Source organism: Macrotis lagotis, chromosome 2 (assembly GCF_037893015.1).
Source record: "Macrotis lagotis isolate mMagLag1 chromosome 2, bilby.v1.9.chrom.fasta, whole genome shotgun sequence".
NCBI classification, from domain to species: Eukaryota; Metazoa; Chordata; class Mammalia; order Peramelemorphia; family Peramelidae; genus Macrotis; species Macrotis lagotis.
In genome coordinates this window covers 306,312,826-306,333,622 of record NC_133659.1, presented here as the reverse complement: position 1 = coordinate 306,333,622, position 20,797 = coordinate 306,312,826, and the positions used below count along the sequence as shown (strand labels likewise).

At 36.6% G+C, this 20,797-nt stretch overlaps 1 long non-coding RNA gene and 1 other non-coding gene across 3 annotated transcripts in view; one reads left to right on the top strand and one right to left on the bottom strand.

Annotated features, from left to right (window-relative positions):
• Positions 1-11,642: 11,642 nt before the first annotated feature.
• The window catches only part of LOC141515181 (uncharacterized), a 107,721-nt gene continuing 98,566 nt past the window's right edge, over positions 11,643-20,797 (bottom strand). For both annotated transcript variants that reach the window (XR_012476236.1, XR_012476237.1), the window contains exon 3: positions 11,643-13,473. This is a non-coding gene — a long non-coding RNA (uncharacterized LOC141515181). The remainder of the gene's footprint in view (positions 13,474-20,797) is intronic.
• On the top strand, positions 16,430-16,533 carry LOC141515681 (U6 spliceosomal RNA). The gene has a single exon (XR_012476439.1). It is a non-coding gene; the product is annotated as a U6 spliceosomal RNA (small nuclear RNA).

Below are 20,797 nucleotides of genomic sequence, written 5' to 3'. Positions count from 1 at the left end.
AAATGCAAAGGGATCTCTATAATCTGAAAAGGGGTTTGAATCCCCTTGCCATCTGTGGACTGAGAGGTGTTGCAAATAGCACTGCCACCATTGATTCAGTAACCCCCAGACCTATTGCTATTTACTAGGGTACTGTTATCTACTTTCATACTTTCCTGCCAACCTTCTAGGATGTCTTAGGCTAGAAAGGTGTTTGACTTTGATCTTTTGTGGGTTCTTCACTCCAGAATTTGTTTTCTCTTAAATTTAATTAATTAAATAATTTTGAATTTTACAATTTTTCCCCTAATCTCGCCCCCCCAGAAGACAGTCAATTAGTCTTTACATTGTTTTCATGCTATACATTGATCTAAGTTCAATGTGATGAAAGAGAAATCATATCCTTAAGGAAAAAAATAGCGTATAAGAGATAGCAAAATTATATAATAAAATAATATTTTTTAAAATTGAAAGTAATTGCCTTTGGTCTTTGTTCAAACTCTACAATTCTTTCTCTGGATACAGATGGTATTCTCCATCACAGATACCCCCAAATTGTGCCTTATTGTTGCACTAATGGAATGAGCAAGTCCATTAAGATTTATCATCACCCCCATGTTGCTGTTAGGGTGTACAATGTTTTTCTGGTTCTGCTCATCTGGCTCAGCATCAGTTCATGCAAATCCTTCCAGGCTTCCCTGAATTCCCATCCTTCCTGGTTTATAATAGAACAATAGTGTTCTATTATGTACACATACCACAATTTGTTCAGCCATTCCCCAATTGATGGACATTCACTTAATTTCCAATTCTTTGTCACCACAAACAGGGCTACTATGAATATTTATGGACAAGTGATGTTTTTATCCTTTTTCCTGATCTCTTCAGGGTATAGACACAGTAGTAGTATTGCTGGATCAAAGAGTATCCAGAATTTACTTTGAGGCATTATTTTAAAGTTGTTTAAAGGATTTTGGGATGAGTTCAAGTGAACCCCTGACTTTTCTCTGCCATCCTGACTCCACCTGCCTCCCCTCCCCCTCATTTTTGCCAACTCCCCTTGTATAAGTTGTCCTTATTCTATTTGAATATAAGCTCCTTAAGAGTAATAATACTCATCATTTATATAGCACCAGGCACTCTGCTAAGAACTGCACAAATATTATCTCATTTAATCTTAAATAGCAATCCTGGAAGGAAGGTGTTATTCTATCCTCTTTTTTTTACAGCTAAAAAAAACTGAGGCAAGCAGAGATTTATTTTAAGTGCTTGCCCAGTCTAACACAGCTAGGGTGCATTTTGAGGTTAGATTTGAACCCGTCTTCCTAACTCCAGGCCCCTATCATAGATAGATAATCCTTCTTGTCCTGCTCATCTCACTCTGGATTCATTAATACATCTTACCTTAATGCCTGTATTTCATCTGCCCCACCATGAGTTCAGCATCTTTACATTCAGTATAATCCATGGCAGACTCACATCATTTCCTTATTTGACCAAAGATTGGATTTGTTTCCTTTGGTATCGGGGGTAGAATTTAGGAGCAATTCCTAGAAATTTCAAGGCCCTAACTTAGGCTGGATGTCTCAATTAGAAACATTCAAAAGTGGAATAGATTGTCTTGAAAGGGGATTCCCCATTGTGAGAGGTCTTAAGTGAAGGCTGAACACCTGCCAGCAGGTGTATTGTAATGGAAATTCTTTGGAGAGAGATCTAAGTTGCCTAGGTGGACACTGAGATTCTTTCAAACTCAAATTCTGTGATTCAGTGAAAAAGTTAAAGGAAAGGGGATAAGTAGTAGACTACAATCTCAAATTCCACCAGAAATTTGACCTAAGAGAGATAAAATACTCCTAAGAAGTTGTTATTGTTATTGCTGAGTTATTTTGGTCTTGTCTGACTCTTCATGACCCCATTTGAGATTTTCTTGGCAAAGATAATGTAGTGGTTTGCCATTTCCTTCTCCAACTCATTTTACAGATGAGGAAACTGAGGCAAACAGGATTAAGTGACTTGCCCATGGTCACTCACCTAGTAAGTATCTGAAGCCAGATTTAAATTTAGGAAGATGAGTCTTCCTGACTCTGGGCCCAACATCCTATCCACTGAAACATCATCTAAGCTACTGCCATGTTCTTAATAATGTAATCTTTCTAACAGAAGTGCAAAGGCTTTAAAGGAGTTGCCTACTTTATCAGTTCAGATTAGTTTTAGAAATTTAAGCATATATAAGAACATTATACAAAGTCTATATAAGCATGTAGAATTCTTCATATAAGTTTATATAAAGTATATATAAAACCCTATCATGAAACTTAAATGTGATACAAAAGTAACACGACCTTGAAAAAAAAGTCTCAAATTTGCTCAGTAAAGCCAATGAGCTTATGATCATGAAAGCTAAAGGGCACAAAAGATGCTTTGAAATAACTATGTTGTTACTATTTAATTTTATTTAAGTATTAGTATTTAAATTCATTTTCTATGCCAAGGAAATCCAAAATGGGGTCACAAAGAGTTGGACGTGACTAGAATAACTCAACAAATTTAATTTAAATTTTTTTTCTTTTTTAATATCAAAGAAAGGTTCAAGTGTTGCTCCTGACACATACTAACTGCGTGATATTGGCCAAGTTTTTTATACTCTCAGGGTTCTAGGCAATTCTCCAAACCTCCAAGCTACAATCAAGAAAAGGGTTCAGCCTGCCTTGGGAGAGGGATTCCTCATCTAGGAGTTTCTTTTACCAGTAAAATCACAGTTCTAGTCATTACATCTATAAAGCAAAACTTGGTAGCAATTGAAGCAGTACAGAAGTAGGAAACCCTGCTATAGGAAATTGTTCTCCCTCAACGGAAATCTTTAAGCAGAGCTTGTACCACCATTTATTGGGGGAGATAGTAAGTTTTCTATCAATGGAAGTCTTTAATCAGAAGCTGGATAACCATTTATTGGGAAGTTAGTAAGTTCTCCATTAATGGAAGTCTTGTGGCAGAATCTAGATCACTATTGGTTTTTTGCAAGGCAATGGGGTTAAATGACTTACCCAAGGTCACACAGCCAGGTAATTATTAAGTTTCTGAGATGCAATTTGAACTCAGGTCCTCCTGACTCCAGGGCTAGCTCTCTATCCACTGTGCCATCTAGATGTCCCTAGATCATCATTTATTGATGAGATATTGAGTTCACAACCAGTAGAAATTTTTAAGCAGGACATATACCCCAATTGTTGGGTATTATAGTTTATTATGTCTAAAACTAACAAGAACATCAGAGGCTTTCTTTTCCAACGCCCTCATTTTACAGATTAAGTAAGACCCAGTAAAGTAAAACTGCACGATTTGCCTAAGATCCTCCATTTGGATTTCTCTTTAGGTATGGTTTAGACTTAGATAGCAGCTGAAGTCCTTTCCAACTCTGAGCATCTGTAATTTTCTGTTGTTACTAATTGACTGTTTTCTTCCTTTTTCACTAAGATCTTAGATAATTAGATAATTCTTTTCTCCATCCAAAAATCATTTTTAAGGGCCATTATGCTAATAGTAGCATATTGGGATAGGAATAGGGACTGAATATAAGTAATTAAATCTCATCTACCAATGCAAGACAATAACTAATGATGATGATGATGATGATAATGATAAGGCATTTAGGTAGCACAGTGGATAAAGTGCCAGATTTAGAGTCTTCTTGAGTTCAAATCTGGCCCCAGATTCTGAATAGCAGTTTGGCCCAGGGCAAATCACTTCACCTCCTTTGCCTCAATTTTCTGACCTGTTAAATGAGCTGAAGAATGAAATGAGAAACCTTTCCCATATCTTTACTAAGAAAACTCCAGGGCAGCTACGTGGAACAGTGGATAAAGCACCAGCCCTGGAGTCAGGAGGACCTGAGTTCAAATTTGACCTCAGGCACTTAATAATGACCTAGCTGTGTGGCCTTGGACAAGCCACTTAACCCCATTGCCTTGCAAAAACCTAAGAAAAAAAAATTTTAAAAATTTAAGAAAACTCCAAAAGGGGTCATGAAGAATTAGAAACAATGAAAAATGACTGAACAGCAACCAAAAATTAATAATAATAGTTTCATAACACCAACAACATTCCCATTTTATAGATGAGGAAACTGAGTTTGATCGACTTTTGCTACAGAGTGTCTGAAGCAGGATTTGAACAGGAGAATAATTTATATAATAGCAACACTATTAAGACCACAAACTTTGGAAGACATAAGAATTCTGATTGATGCAATGACCAAATATAATTCTCGAGGACCAATGATGAAACAGGCTATGCTCTTCTTAACAGAGAAGTGATGGACTCAGGGTGCTCTTTATGTTTTTTAGATTTTTATCTTTTTAATTTTAGTCAGGAGAAAAATAAGAGTTCATTATGTGATACTACTCATAAATACACACAAACACACAAACACATATGGAGAGAGAGAGAGAGAGAGAAAGTAAATAACTAAAATACCTATGCTCCTTTGCCCTTGAGGCTTTTCTAATCTAAGGTTGTTTATGGTAGCTTGAAAATTTTCTTTTTTAGATGGTATAGGATTTGTGCTGCAAAAATTTGAGACTTTGCCAGTATGGAACCTCCTTTGAAGCTTTTTGGCATTACATGAGTAAAGAAAATATGCAGTTAGGAAGCTGTTTGGAAGGGAGGGTGAAGTTTTCAACCTTTGAGAGGTAACGTATTCCACTACTTAGCCCACACAAGAATGTATCATAAAATCTGTATCCTCTTTTTTGACTCTATCCCTGACTCAGTGAGCTAATCATTTCAAATTGTAGCTTTCTTGCTTTTCTTACCTACAAAATGAAAATAATGGGACACTCCTACCCACACATTGAGGCTGGGTAGTTTAATGAATTGTTTGGAATAGGTTGGAAGATAAAAGACTGTAGAGAAGTGTAAATCATAGTATAAATGTCAGCCATGAAATTAGGGAAAAACAAAAGCAGAAACACAAACACACTTCAAAAGATTACTGAGAATAAAAACAAAATTTAAGAAGTGGAGTTAAAAATAGCATGAAGGTAGTTAAATATTTCATTAGTATCCTTCATAACATCATATTTACAGTTTGGGGAATAACTCATTTCAAAATATATGTGTTAGCAGTTCATTCAGCATGTTGCAAAATGATAAAGAACATGGCTGGCCCCCCACAAAGAGATGAAAAGTCATATTTCCTCTACTTCCTTTGCAGAGATTTAGATCCATAGATGTAAATTATCACCTAAAATGTCATTTTTTTCCAGTGGGTTTATTAATTTGCCTGAATTTGCTTTTATACTCTTTTTCCTATTTAAGACTAATATTTTTATCAATGGTTCTTTGGGAAGTAAAATTAGGACCAAAGATTCAGAGAAAAAAGCTAGGTGATAATAAAAACAGACGATGGCAATAAAATTTATTAAAAATAAATATATTAATGAACTGCAACTGATGCCTTCTAGGTACAGTGTGGTTTCTGGCTTTCTAATGAGGTGACTCTCCTTCTTCTGGGAAAAGGCCCAAGGTCCCTTTCCAGGGGTTCCTTGGGATGCATCTGTAGCTTCATTCAGAACTCAGCCCAGGTACCCCATGAAACCTTCCCTTATTTCCTCTCCCACTGCCAGAATCGTTGCTGCCCTAAACTCTGAATTTACTTTATATGGATTCATCAGTGTGTATATCTTTCCTTCAAGGGCATGTAATATCCTTGAAGACAAGGGCTCTTTTATTTCTGTCCTTTAATTTTGAGTGCCTAGTAAAATAATCAACTTATTGTAGATTGCTTGTTGAAATGGGAATTAGGATTGACCTAGACCTTCCCCCCCGCCACCCTTTATCTGTGGAAGAAGGAAGTGCTTGTATGTATCTGTCTGTTTAATAAGAGAGTTGGGATTTGTGATAACTCCCCCTACACCTATATATTTGTTGCTTCCAAACCTCATTGTGATCTGGAGATGACTATGGTTTGAGAAAGCCGCCTTACCAGAGAGCACAAGCTGCTTTGATCTTATCTGACCCCTTCACAAAAAAGAAATACATTGGCCAACATGCCTTTCCTTCAAAACAACCCATCTCCTGTCCCACAGTAACACATTGTCCCTCATGTGTGTAATTCTCTTATCTTCACCTCTAAGTCTCCCTGCCTTTTCTTAACCCTCAGCTCAAACCCCACCATCTGTAGGAGGCTTGCCCTGGTTCTCCCATCTGCTAATGGCATCTCCTCTCAAATGACTTTCTATCTACTCTGCCTGAAGTTTCTTGTTAAAGGTGAAGGAAAAGAATATTAAACTGCATTGAGATTTAACATAAAAAAATAAAACCACAACAAAAAACAAATCCTAAGGTCTTGTCAACTGGTCCCATCACTTTCTGTCAAATAGAGGGAGAAGAAAAGAAAGTGGTGTCAGATTTTATATTCTTCAGCCCAAAGATCATTGCACATGGCAGCTGCAGTCATGAAATTAAAAGATACTTGCTCCTTGGAAGGAAGCTACAGCAATCTGGACAGCATACTAAAATGTAGAGACATTCCCTTGGTGACAAAAGTCCATAGAGTCAAAGCTATGATTTCTCTAGGAGCAATGTATGAGTATAATATTTGGACTATAAGAAAAGCTGAGTTCTGCAATATCATCGTTTTTGAGTTGCCCTCACTTTAATTAATATAATGTGCAAGTGAGGTCATCATTTATTGGATGTCAAGGTCTTCTTCAATTACAAAGGACAACAATCAAAACACACACACACACACAGAGACAGACAGACAGACAAACAGACAGACAGACAGACAGACAGAGAGATCAGTCAATACTTAATGAAATTAAATTAGACCATTCCCTGGAAGATCAAATGAATTTTTTGGTTGCATAATGAGAAGCATTGGAAAAGAAAGACCATTATGTTGGGAAAGATTAGAGGCAAAAAGAGAAGGAGAAGGTAGAGAATGAGAAAGTTAGATTGTTATTTAACAATGAAAATGAGCTTGGACAAGCCTTTGAGAGATAATGGAGGTTAGAAGGACCTAGCATAATATGGTCCATGAGGTCAGGAACAATCAGACACAACTGAAAGACAGCTATACTCTAAAAGTATCTTAAATGCACCTGGATATTGAGAACAGGCACCATGATTTTGCTTATCTTTCTAGGTGCTTAGTATCTAGTAAGGTCTTAATAAATGTTGGGTGACTGATTGACTTTGTTAGGTCTTACCTTAATGGAAAGACTCCAAATATAGGACAAGTGATGAATCCAGAGGATCCTAGATTTAAGGCTAGAAGGATTCTTAAGAAATCATCCAGTCTAATTCTCTTATTTTGTAGCTAAGAAAATTGAGACGTACAAAGGGAGTCACTTGCCCAAAAGGGAGACATACAAAGGGAGTCACTTCCCACCACCACCACCACCACCACCATTATCAACAAAAATAATGGTAATAACAGTGGTAACAACAAGTCTGCATTTGTGTTATCTCATTTGATAACATACTAAATGCTAGAATTTGAATCCAGGTTCTCTGATGTCATATCTTTTTATTTTGGGGTTTTTTTCAAGGCAAATGGGGTTAAGTGGCTTGCCCAAAGCCACACAGCTAGGTAATTGTTAAGTGTCTGAGACTGGATTTGAATCCAGGTACTTCTGACTCCAGGGCTGGTGCTTTATCCACTGCATCACCTAGCCGCCCCTCTGATGTCATATCTAATTCTCATTCCACTTTACCAAGCTACCCAAGGACTAGTGTAGCTAAATCCAGAAAGACTCATCCCAAGGAGCAGCTAGGTGATGCAGTGGATAGAGCACCGGATCCAGAGTCAGGAGGATCTGAGTTCAAATCCAACCTCAGACACTTAATAAATACCTGTGTGACCTTGCGCAAGCCACTTCATTGCCTTACGAAAACAAACAAAAAGACTCATCCCCAGAGTAGCCACAGGAAAATAAATGTTTCAGCCATAATAATAACTAATTGACATTAATATGGTGCTTACAATGTGCCAGACAATGACTTATGGGCTTTTACAACTATGACTTCATTTGATCCTCTCTGGAAAGCAGGTGCTATTATTAGTCCTCTTTTGCAGATGAGGAAACTGAAGCAGTTAAACATTAAGTGATTTACCCAGGGTCACATAGCTAGCATTAATAATAATAATGATAATAGCTGACATTTATATAATATTTACTGCCTAAAAGGTACTGTGCTAAATGCTTTATAACTGTTATTTCATTTGATCCTCACAGCAATCCTAAGAGGCTATTTTTCTCCCTATTTTAACAGATATCCCTATTTTAACAGATAAAGAAATGAAGGCAAAGAGAGGTTAGGTGACTGTCTAGGGTCACAGAGTCTGTAAGTTCTGAAATTGAATTTGAACTCAGGTCTTCCTAATTCTAGACTATCCACTCCACCACCTAGCTGCCCCAAAATAGATACTTGGAAGTCTTAGTAGCTATAAGAATTAATTTCAGATCTTGCCTTGAATACTTGCTAGTGTGATCCTGGCCAAGTCACTTAATCTCTGTCTGACTCAGTTTTCTCATCTATAAAAGAAGGATAATGACAGTGCCTACTTTATATGGTTATTGTAAGGAACACAGGAGGGAGCATATGCAAATCATTTTTGCAAACTTCAGAGCACTTAACGTTAGTTGTATTACCGAAGATATCAAAAGACTGATCTGCACTGATAGAGCTGACAAACTGAGTTTCTTGAAGTAAAAGTCTATATTTTACTTTTATGTCATTTGACTTAGTCAACCATTTTCATGGAATTGAACAGTTCATTTATTTTTAAAATAATTTTTTTAAAAGTCAGCTCAATTTAACAACTGTTTTTTTTTCATGGTGGCAGTGGGGTTGAGGTAATAAATTTGGTTTAGAAAGTATCTTCTTTTTGTCCTGAAATCCTCCAATTCCAAAGAATTCCAAACCTCCCACTTCCTAATTTGAAGTGATGATAATTAGAATGATTTTCCTCCTTATTCTGTATCCTGGAGAAATACCCCCCTTGAGGCTAATAAACAGTCAGTACAATCTAGTAAATTCAAATGCAAAAAGTGCATTTTCTTCACATTTTCCTAAGGTGATGGGCAAGGTGGTAGGCAAAGGTGAAAAGAAGTACCAGCTAGTTGGCAGATTCATGGAGTCATTTCAAAGGTGACATACATTTTCAAGGCTCAGAGGAACTTGATCTCATTTGTCTTTGGCAGTATATTGTTATAGCACCTTGATATTCAACCATGTGTTTCAATGACCTTGGATAAATTATTCAAACTTTTATTTTTTTAAAAAAAGTACCCTTCATATTAAAATGCTTTGACAGAGTAGGGTCTATAAATCTGGGGAGGAATGTGACATTTTCCTATCATCACTTTTTGATAGTCTTTATTGATTAAAGAAATCATGATAACATGATATACAAGGACCATTGAGTCAGACTTTAAAAAAAATACCTCATAATTACTAAAGTTTAATGAATGCATTTTGGCATGGATGGTTTGCTCTAGGTTCCTACAACCTGTTATATGCATTAGGGGGTGTTATGATGTAATACCGTGACATAATTTCCAAGGATCACAGAATATCAGACTAAGACTGAACCTCCAAAATTGGTTAATCTATACTGCACATGCTCAGGGATAGTTTTTACAACAGCCCATGCAAGTGGGATTTTTCTTTCTGTTGAACATACTCAATTCACTCAGAACCACTGAATTAGAAGAGACCTCAGCAAACTTTTAATCTTATCTGAACCAAATGAAAATTGTTCTCACTGTTGTTGATTGTCCTTTATTTTTGAAGAGGACCAATAACATCATGGGGTGATTCATACATGAATTGGATTTAAGTGAGGCAGAGTTTCAGCCTCACTCTCTCTCTTCCAGAGTCATTAAAGTCTAGTGACAAGACAAAAGTCAAAATGACAAGTGATAACTTGGGAGGCAGGGGATAACCTTGTTATCTTTGATGTCTGACCAAGCTCTAAGGACTCTATAGTACTTCCTTAAGTTGCCTTCATGGATAAATTTTCCCATCCACCCATTCCATTGGGAAAGTCTTCACATGCTTGGGGTAGACATCCCTTTAACCTTTCAGGTACCCTCAACCTGGTTTAGCCCATCTGTTGAGATGCTTTTACAGGGGTGTGTTTACCATACATTCTACAACATCTTATAGCTACAAGTGAGAGTTAGATGAATCAAGTGGACACCAAAAGTGGATGAGCAACCCTGAAAAGGGCTCGGCAGACTTTACACCAGAAGCACTAGTCCTTGAACACCCTATAAACCCTCTCATAGAAAATATAACATACTTGAAAGGTGATCACCCCACCTGATATCAAGGTCTTCTTCAAGATTAAACAAAAACTTCCATCTGTGCTTGAGGGTCTCTTGTGATGAGGTAGATTCTTTTTCTTTTATTCATTTCTAACATACCATTAGACTTAGACAGCTTTAGACAGGATTAGGAAAATTTATCCTTCTGTTGAGCTTGGAAAGAATATTGTTTTTTGAGTAAAAAGATATGGATTCATGTCCTCTCTTGATACTTAATTTAGACTAGACCTCAGTTTCTTCAGCTATAAAGTGAAGGACTTATACCAGATGAATTTTGAGGTTGTTTCCACTTCTCAAATCTGATCTTGTGTATCGAGACAGAATCTACTTTCTCTTGTAATTTCTACCGGCTACTTCTGCTTCTCTTCTAGAGTCAAGTTAAACAAAGTATGATCTGTCTTTCACAGGTCGGCATATCAATTAGAATTTTTCAACAGACAAGAACTAAGATATATTAAGTATTTAACCTTTCAGACATGTTGCTAGGTACTGGGAATATAAAGAAAGGCAAAAGACAATCTTTTTATCTCAGGGAGGTCACAGTTTGATGGTGGAGACCACATACAAACAACTGTGTGCAAAAAAAAAAAAAGATATTTTGAGGTTAAGCTGGTGAGGACTCTCATAGGGTGGCATCAAAATTAATGATGGGATAAGGCTTCTTCCAGAAGGTAAAACTTAGGAAACAGAGATAAAGAGAGAGAAATTTCCATCCATGGAGGACAGTGAAAATACTGTTAGGAGATAGCACGTTGTATGGGAGAAAAAGTAAGGAGGTACATTGTCACTCAATGGCAGAGTATATGGAGGGCAATAATGAATAAGAAGATGGGAAAGGTAAGAAAAGGGTCAGGTTTAAAAGAAAAAAAAACAGAGGATTTTATAGTTGATTCTTCTGGGAATAGACAGTTGGGTTTACTAAATAAGGGGAACACAATGATCAGATTTGTACTATTGAAAGAGCAATTTGACAACCAAGTGAAGCGTGGATTGGCCAAGAAACTATCAATCACCTTCATGGCCTTTTTTTTCTTTAATCTAAACACATCCATTTCACATAGAATCACTGAATTGAAAGGGATCTCAGAGGATATCTAATCTAATCTATAACTTCACAAAAAATCCCCTGTGTGTTATACCTGAAAAGTAGTTGTCTGACTTTTGTTCAAAGACCTCTAGGTAGGGGAAATTCATAATGTCTCAAGGAGGTGAATTCTACTTTTATTTTTTCATTTTTTATTAAAGATTTTTTTATTTTAAGTTTTACAATTTTCCCCCTAATCTTACTTCCCTCCCCCCACCCCCCACAGAAGGCAATTTGTCAGTCTTTACATTGTTTCCATGGTATACATTGATCCAAATTGAGTGTGATGAGAGAGAAATCATATCCTTAAGGAAGAAACATAAAATATAAGACATAACAGGCTCAGACAATAAGATATCAGTTTTTTTTCTAAATTTAAGCTAATAGTCCTTGGTCTTTGTTCAGACTCCACAGTTGTTTCTCTGGATACAGATGGTTGAATTCTACTTTAAACAGCTCTCATTAGTAAAATTTCCCCTCCTTCACCCAACAAATTTGTATCATCTCTGCACCACCTAAATGTTGCATTGCTCTCTTTCTGTCCTCTAGGACTAAGATGAACTCATCTTAATGTCTTTTGTGCATGACTGCCCTTCTAATACCTGAAAATGATAGCTTGTCATTGGATAAAGAAATGGCAAACTATTCCAGTATCTTTGCCAAGAAAACCCCAAATGGCATCATCAGTAGTCAGATATGTCTGAAATGACTGAACAACAACAGCAATGACATCGACAATGATAAGCTTATCTTATTTCCACTTTTGGGGATTCTTGATCTTTTTGGGTCATGGCCTTTACACAGGCTGAGAAATCCAGTGGAACCCCTTCTCAGGATCAGATTTCAAAACTCATAAAATAAAACACATGGAATTACAAAGAAAACCAATTACATTAAGATAGATTTATCATAAAATCCTAGTTTTAAAGTTCATACATCTCACCTTAAGAGCTTCTGGACAGTCTTGTTATCTTTCAAGACAAAGATTCCCCACTTCCTACAGTTCTAGGTATCATTCTCTGACTAATCTCAAGCTTATTGTGAAATCCAGGGTGCAGAATTGATCACCCTATAAACCCTCTCATAGAAAATATAATATACTTGAAAGGTGACCTTGTTAGGTCTGATCATTGCAGAAAGCAACACCACCATTAGTAATCCCCTACTCCTGGATAAAATGATTCTATGCAGCCCAAGATCTTTTACTATCACATCACACAGTACACTATTGGCTCACGTCAAGCTTTCAGTCCACTGAAACACTCCAATTTATTTTTTGTACAACCTGCTGTCTAACTCTGCCTGGACCATCTGAAATCTAAAGGTAAATTCTTTCAGCAATGTGTAAAATTTGACATTTATCCCTGATGGATTTCATCTCATTGAATTTAAACTAGTGTTGTAGCCTTTCAAGATTCTTTTGCATCCTGACTTTGCCAGCAATTTATTAGCTCTCCCCACTGTCTATATATCACCAGCAAATTTGATGAGCATGCCTCCTATATCTTTATTCAAATTACTTATGAAAATATGTAACAGCATAAGGCCAAGCAGAGATGGGGCACTACACTAAAGACTTTCTTCCAAATTGATACCAAATCATTAATGACTTCTCTTGGAGTCTGACTATTCATCAGCTCTGGTCCCACCCCATTGGACTAACATTTAACCCATATCACTCCATCTTTTTCAAAGTAATAGTATGAGATCATTTTAAAATGCTTTGCTAAAACTGACAAATGAGAGTGAGGACATTTCCCGGATCTGCTGATCTAATCACCTTATTCAGAAAGAAAGTATGATTCAACTACCATGACCTGTTTTTGACACAGCCATAGAAGATTTCTATGATAACCACTTCTTTCTCTACATTCTTATTTTCCATCCCTTTAATGGTACATCTCAGGATGTGGTTAGAAATTGAAGTTTAGGGGCAGCTAGGTGGCATAGTGGATAAAGCACTGGCCCTGGAGTCAGGAGTATCTGGGTTCAAATCCAGTCTCAGACACTTAATAATGACCCAGCTGTGTGTCCTTGGGCAAGCCACTTAACCCCGTTTGCCTTGCAAAAAACCTAAAAAAAAAAAAGAAATTGAAGTTAAGATCATTAGCCTGTTGTCCGTTGACTCTCTTTTAAAAATTCAGGAAAACATTTCCCCTTCTCTAATTTTGTCATAGCTGTTTCATTTTCCACAATTTTTCAAAATTTCTGCTAGTGACTGAACAATCATCACAATTTTTTGAGAATCCCAAAATGCCACTTACCTGCTATGTATCCCTTTTGCATACACTCAAATATTCAAATGGATTTTTGATCCTAACAATTCTAATGATGTAACTACAACCTCTATATGCTTGCTCATCCCATGGGACTCATCTCCATGCCTTTCCATATGAATATTACCAAGAGTCCATCCATCATAACTGGTTTTTCTATTGACATTACAAGGATACCAATACTGGCAACCTATCTGCCATCTCCTTATCATATGATCAACTTGCATTCTCTTCCTAAGATAAATTCCCCAATGATATCTTCTCCTATTAGTCCTTGAAGTTTCTTGCTGGTTGCTGTTCATATAACAGCTAGCCTTTCCATTCTTTTGGTGCAATATATATTATATATATATATATATAATCTCCATTTCTGGAATGGAGTTGATAGTTAATAATTGCTTCTACTGCATTGCATTGAACTTGTTATATTTATGTCATGTCATTTTGTGTGCTGAGTTGAGTACAATGGAAATCGAAAGATGCATGATGGGTTTAAGTGGATTGTATATAAATTCATGCTAAGATAGGTATGCATGGAGTGAAGGTCAAATGTGCACACCAGGGTGGTCTCAGCCCATATTCTCTGCACTCCTCTGGATGCCACAGATGGACAATGTAGGCCACCGAATTAAATGAAATGATCAGAATGGGCTGGATTTCATTTTTTAAAATTTGTCATATTTTTAATGGAACTAAGATGTTCCGTGACATGAAAATCCTTTGTTTCAATATGAGTATTCTCTAGTTAATGGGATACAGCTGAGAATTGTGGAAAAATTGATCTCAGAAGAATCAACATGGTAGTTGAGTCAAAGGGCAATGGAAAGATGCATGGTGGGCGTAAGCACATTGTAGCATAATATCAAGAAAGACTTGCAAGCTAGGATCTATGAAATCCACTTCATCACAGACAAGTATTTTCAGCAAAGAAGGTGGGCTGGTTACATAATGAAAGCATGTGATAACAGATGGATAACCAAGTTGATGCAATGATAGCCACAAAATACTGAAAACTTAGAGAAAGGTCTCCAGGGAATTGGGTAGATGAAGATTTATGGAAGAACATGGACAAGAATAGACATCACCAATTCACTGCCAAATCTTATTATTTCTTTCTTCACAACATTATATATATATATATATGTATATATATATGTATATATGTATATATATGCATATATAATATATATGAAAGATTCATGTATATGTGTGTATATGAAACACGAAAAAATATGATACATAGGAAACTATATTTATATACATTTCTACAGATGAAATCTGTGAGGGATATATATATATAATGAGAAATATGTGTATATACTCATAAATCTATAAGCATATGTATATATCATATGTGCATATGTGTATATAATATACACATACATATCTCCATATGTGGAGAGAGACAAGAAAGAGGGAGGGAGAGACAGGACAGAGAGAGAGAGAGAGAGAGAGAGAGAGAGAGAGAGAGAGAATGAATACTCCCGAGTGGGTGTATCTTTCACAAACTGTCAGAAGGAAATTAGATGTTGTCATGGCAGTTTATGTCACAGGACAGAGGTTCACAGATCTTGCATGGGAAGGAACAGCTTCATAAAGATTAATCAGAGAATCAGAGATCTATTACTAAAATATTGAACTTAGAATCAAGAAGACTTGGATTCAAATTCTAGTTAGGATGCTTACTGGGTGTATGACCCTGATTAAGTCCTTTAATCTATTTTTTTAATGATTTGCAAGGCAATGGGGTTAAGTGGCTTGCCCAAGGCCACACAGCTAGGTAATTATTAGGTGTCTGAGGTCAGATTTGAACCCAGGTACTCCTGACTCCAGGGCTGTTGCACTATCCACTGCACCACCTAGCCTCCCCAAGTCCTTTAATCTTTATAAACTTGTTTTCCTCAACTTTAAATAGGGAATATCTGAAAAAAAATCTTGGTCTATGAATGTTATGAAATATTATTGTATCATAGGAGATTTTGAGATAGGTTTCTCTGAAACCTGGGCAACCTGTATCAAGTGTAGCAGAGTGAATTGAGCTGAACAAGGAGAAGAATGCATCCAATAACAATGAACATTTTATTAAAGGTAAATTACTATATGAAAGGTTTGAAAACTCTGATTAATACAATGAAAATTTGTCCAAGATTACATAGTAGAAAGTTAGAGATGGGATTTGAACTCAAACCTCTGACTTCGGAGCAATTCTTTTCCAGTTATCCTATACCTCTTCTATTTTAGCTGATACAGGCATAACTTTTTAGGTGTAGTATCTTTAGAATGTCATAATATAAATATGGAAATATGTTTATCATAGTTATACCTGTATCACCTTTATTAGATTGCTCTCAGTCAAGGGGGAAGGGGGAGGGAAAAGAGGGAAGGAGAAAAATGTGAATCTCCAAACCTTACAAAAATGATTGTTGACAACTAAAATAAAAATTAGTGCCATAACATATTATTTTAAGAGTGTTAAAATAAGATGCCTCAATGTGCTGCATCACTTTGTAGGGGGTGGCAGTGGAGAGAGATGCTTATAAATGGTCACAAAAGCAAAATAGACATTGACTTTGGCTGCTGGTACATCACCAATTGGCAAAGGGACCCTTCATAATATTTTTCTCAAAAGGTCTATTGCAGAGCAAAGCCAAGACATTGATGTGTCCTAAAATAAGGTTGGAACATTATGCCATCCCTCTCTTCCCTTCTCCACAAACAAGAAATGCAACTTTACTTTCTAAAAGACTAGTTTAGTTCTGGCTTCAGCAGCACATATACTAAAATTGAAATGATACAAAGGTTAGCAGGGTCCCTGCGCAAGGATGACACGCAAATTTGTGAAGTGTTGCATATTTTTGGCTAGGTGGCACAGTGGATAGAGCACTGGCCTTGGAGTCAGGAGTACCTGAGTTCAAATCCGGCCTCAGACACTTAATAATTGCCTAGTCGTGTGGCCTTGGGCAAGTCACTTAACCCCATTGCCTTGAAAAATCTAAAAAAAAAATTAAAAAAATAAAAGACTAGTTTATTTCAGTTTAGAAGTTTCGTCATAAGAATTTGCATTTATATAATACTTTGATGTATAAATCACCTTCTTCTCAGAACTGTGTGAACGAGATCACCCAAGGATTAGCTTCCCCATTTTAGAGATGAGGAGACTGAGGCTTATAAAGATACAATCTTTTGCAAAGTCACATAGCTTGTAAGAGCTGGGATAGAGACAGGAATTTGACTTAAGATTTCATTAGCATAGAGAACCTGCAAATAATGTCTTCTGCCAAGGTAGACTGACATCTCATCTGCAGTTTATCCTTTTAGGAAGTTGATTAGAACACTGAGAATTTAAGGGATTTATTAAGGGTCCCAGGATCAGCAAGTCCCTATGTTGCCCCTCTAACCCTAAGGATTTGGAAACAGTACTGAAACCCAGACATCATAGCCAAGTCCAGTCCTCTTTTGCATTACACCATGCTCTCTCTGCCAAGCCCCCTCCCAACAGTGCAGCAAAATCACAGCTATCTCTATAATAACAGGGATTGCAAGATAATGTTTTCTTGCTTTCATGGTTGTGAAGCTATTGATCACATCATCCAAACTAGCACACATTGCAGTATTGTTCAATGATTATATGTGCTAGGTCATCACCACTCTCTGCTGAGCTAGGCAGCTCTTTTTTTCTTTCCTCTCCAAAAAAAAATACCTAGGAACACAGCATAATTTCTAAGAGCATTTGCATCATCTTAGTGGCATTGGACTGAGGAAGAGAACTCTTAATAAAGCTCATTTTCTGTCCCTGATGTGTTCTCCTTTAACGAGCATTGCTATCTGCTGAATGGTTTTAAGATTGACTTGAACAAATAGTTATGGATTTATAGAAAATGGAATTTACTGGTATTAAAATGTTATTGTAAAAGAATTTCAAAATTAAACATTGCAACTGCAAAATTCAACTCACCACCCATCCAATCTTTCCCCCACCTCCTCCCCCACGCACTTTGGACCACGTGGGACATGGGAAATCCCACAGCTAAGAATCCAAGGAGAATTGTGGCTACCAAGATAGCCTTGGATTGGATAGTCTTCTCTGTGTCAGCTAGAAGAATATTCTTCTTTCTCAAGTGGTAAATGGGCTTCCCAACAGATTCAGGCTTTTGAGATCTCTCCTAATTCTTATAGCCACTCTTGGACTCTGCAAGCCCCTCTGTAGAGGCAGGAAAGGAAGGTAGGTTCCAGTTCCAGGTGGTTCTATTATAGTTTCCAAGGGATGCTGATACAAAAAGAATTGCTTCTGAAGTCAGACAACTGAGTTCCAATCATATCTCTGATAGTTCCTACATTTATGGCCATGTAAATACTAAACTTTATTTTCCTCTATTAGGAAAAGACAAGATGCTTGAGCATGATGAACTCTGTGGTTCCTTCCAATTCTAGATTCATGATACTATAATGCTATCATAGAAAACTCTGCTGTGAAGTGGACAGCAAGGTCCCAATTAGTTTGACTAATGAATCTCCTGACTTTAGGCTTGGTGCTCTATCCACTGTACCATTAACCTGAGTCTTGTATATATGTATCTTTTATAAATGTGACCACATCCACCATTAAAATGTAAGGTCCTTGAGTTCAATGATTCTTTTCCTTTGGTGTTCACATGTATTCAACTTTGTAGTCATCAAAGTTATGATCATGTAAAATGTGGTAAATGATTCCAACCCAAGTGACATATACAATAATGTGAGCACTTCAAGTTTTGTGTTATTTGTAGTAATTGAGTAATTGTAATACATATAGGGAGAACATGAAAGCTTTAATGGAAGCCATACTGGACTTAGGGTCAGGAGATTTGGGGTGAAATATTGACTCTTCCACTTAGTATGGAAATATGCTCCTCATGACCATTCTGTAACTTTTTTGAAGTTATCAACTACACAGTAGAACTACATATTTCCACAAGATTTACTAGTAAGGTGGTTTAGTGTGGTTTTTTCTAATAGGGATAAAAGTTTATAGTTTTGTTTTAAATCTTGGCTTTGGTTTCATCTTGAATTTTTTTAATTTAAAGCAATGGGGTTAAGTGACTTGCCCGAGGTCACACAATGAGGCAATTATTAAATGTCTGAGGTTGGATTTGAACTCAGGTCCTCCTGACTCCAGGGCCAGTGCTCTATCCACTATGCCACCTAGCTGCCCCTCATCTTAAAAATTGTGACTATAGAGGTGTATTTGGTGAATTTATAATTATTTGCTTAAATTGACTGCATAATAAAATCAAACTGTGTATTTCAAAGTCAAAATATTTTGAAAGGAACTAAATTATAGGCATGTTAGTCATTTAACATGTCTGAACCTTTGTTTCTTTGTCTATAAAATAAGGGCTAAAAAAAATAAGGGCTATAATATTTTAAGATTGTCGTATGATGAAAAAGAGCTGACCTTGAAGTCATGGAGTCATGTTCAAATTTTGCCTTAAATACACCCTGCTTATGTCACCCTGGGCTGGTCAGTAGACTACTAAATGATAAACTACCTTCTCTAAGTCTATCAGACATAGGTTTTGTTGGTCTTAACTTCTAAGGACTCAAAAGAATCGCAAAGTTAAAAAAAAAGAGTAATTCTTCTGGAATTGTTGGAGTGATCCCTCAAACTAGTCTTCATGGATTAGGCTTCTGGGTCACTTTCTACTAGCAACTTTTCCTTGTTTCCCACCATTCCTACCCCTGCAGTTGTTAGTACTCTTTTGCTTCCTCAAATGATCTCTTATTTAATATTATGTTTTTATATCACCAACTACTTTGATCTCAACTTCTTTGTAGTCCATAAAATAAATTCTAATTTAAGAACTGCTGAATTAGATAAGACGATATTCTTTCAGCAATCAGCTGTACATCCAGATGTTCATCTACCTCTCAGCCAAGATGTCCCAGGAAGGCTAAACTCTGTTCTCAGATGATCCTGGGATATTTTCAAACATTCGCCAAATGTCCTCCTGTGGCCTTTCTTCCTTTGGACTCCTTCAGGCAGTTTTTGCAACCCAAGATCATGATTGTCCAATCAATTTATCAAAAAGCATTTTTTTAAGTACTGACTGTGGAACAGAACCTCAGCTAAGCTAACTGGGGAACAAAAACCAAAGGAAAAGAGTCATTGCCCTCAAAGACCTTTTTTTATTTAATAGCAAAGGGGTTAAGTGACTTTCCCAAGGTCACAGAGCTAGACAATTATTAAGTGTCTGAAGCTGGACATGAACTCAGATTCTCCTAATTCCAGGGCTGGTGCTCTATCTACTGTACAACCTAGCTACCCCAGGACCTTACATCTTAATGGAATAGATGTGGACACAAAAATGCGATATATATATATTGCATTTTTGTGTCCACACATATATACATACATACATACATACACACATACATACACACACAAAGAAAAAAGGGGGGGCAAGATAGGTGGATAGATTGCCTGGCCTGGAGTTAGGAAGACTCCTCTTCATGAGTTCAAATCCAACATTACTAGTTGTGTGACCCTAAGCAAGTCAATTAACTCTGTTGGCCTCAGTTTCCTTTTGTATAAAATAAAATAGCAAAAGAAATGGCAAAACACTCCAGCAGCTTCACCAAAAAGACTCCAAATGGGGTCATGGAGAGTCAGAAAGGTCAGAAATACCTGAACAAATACAAAGAAAATAGAAGCTAATCTTGGATGGGCCATCCATTCAAATGATAAAATGCATCCAGTGATGAAAAAAATTAAATTTTAGAAATATATGCAAAATTAATAAAAAAAATTTCCATGGCAGGGGAGGAGAATATCCTCTTCTGATCATTTCTATCAGACCATATACTTGGGATTAATCTTTGAAGACTACACTTCAGATTTCTATAGTCTTATTAAGTCTTTCAGAGCATTTTACTCATAACATCCCTGTGGAAGTAGATAGGAGTACTGCCATCCTTGTATGACTTATGATGAAATTGGGGCTCACAGAAAATTAATACCACAGACAGCCACTTAAATATGGAAGATTATTAAAATAGGAGATACTTAGATTGCTTTGGTAAGAAAATAGCTTTGAATCAATAATAACAAAGATAGTTGGTTCTAAGCATGAAAAATATTGAAT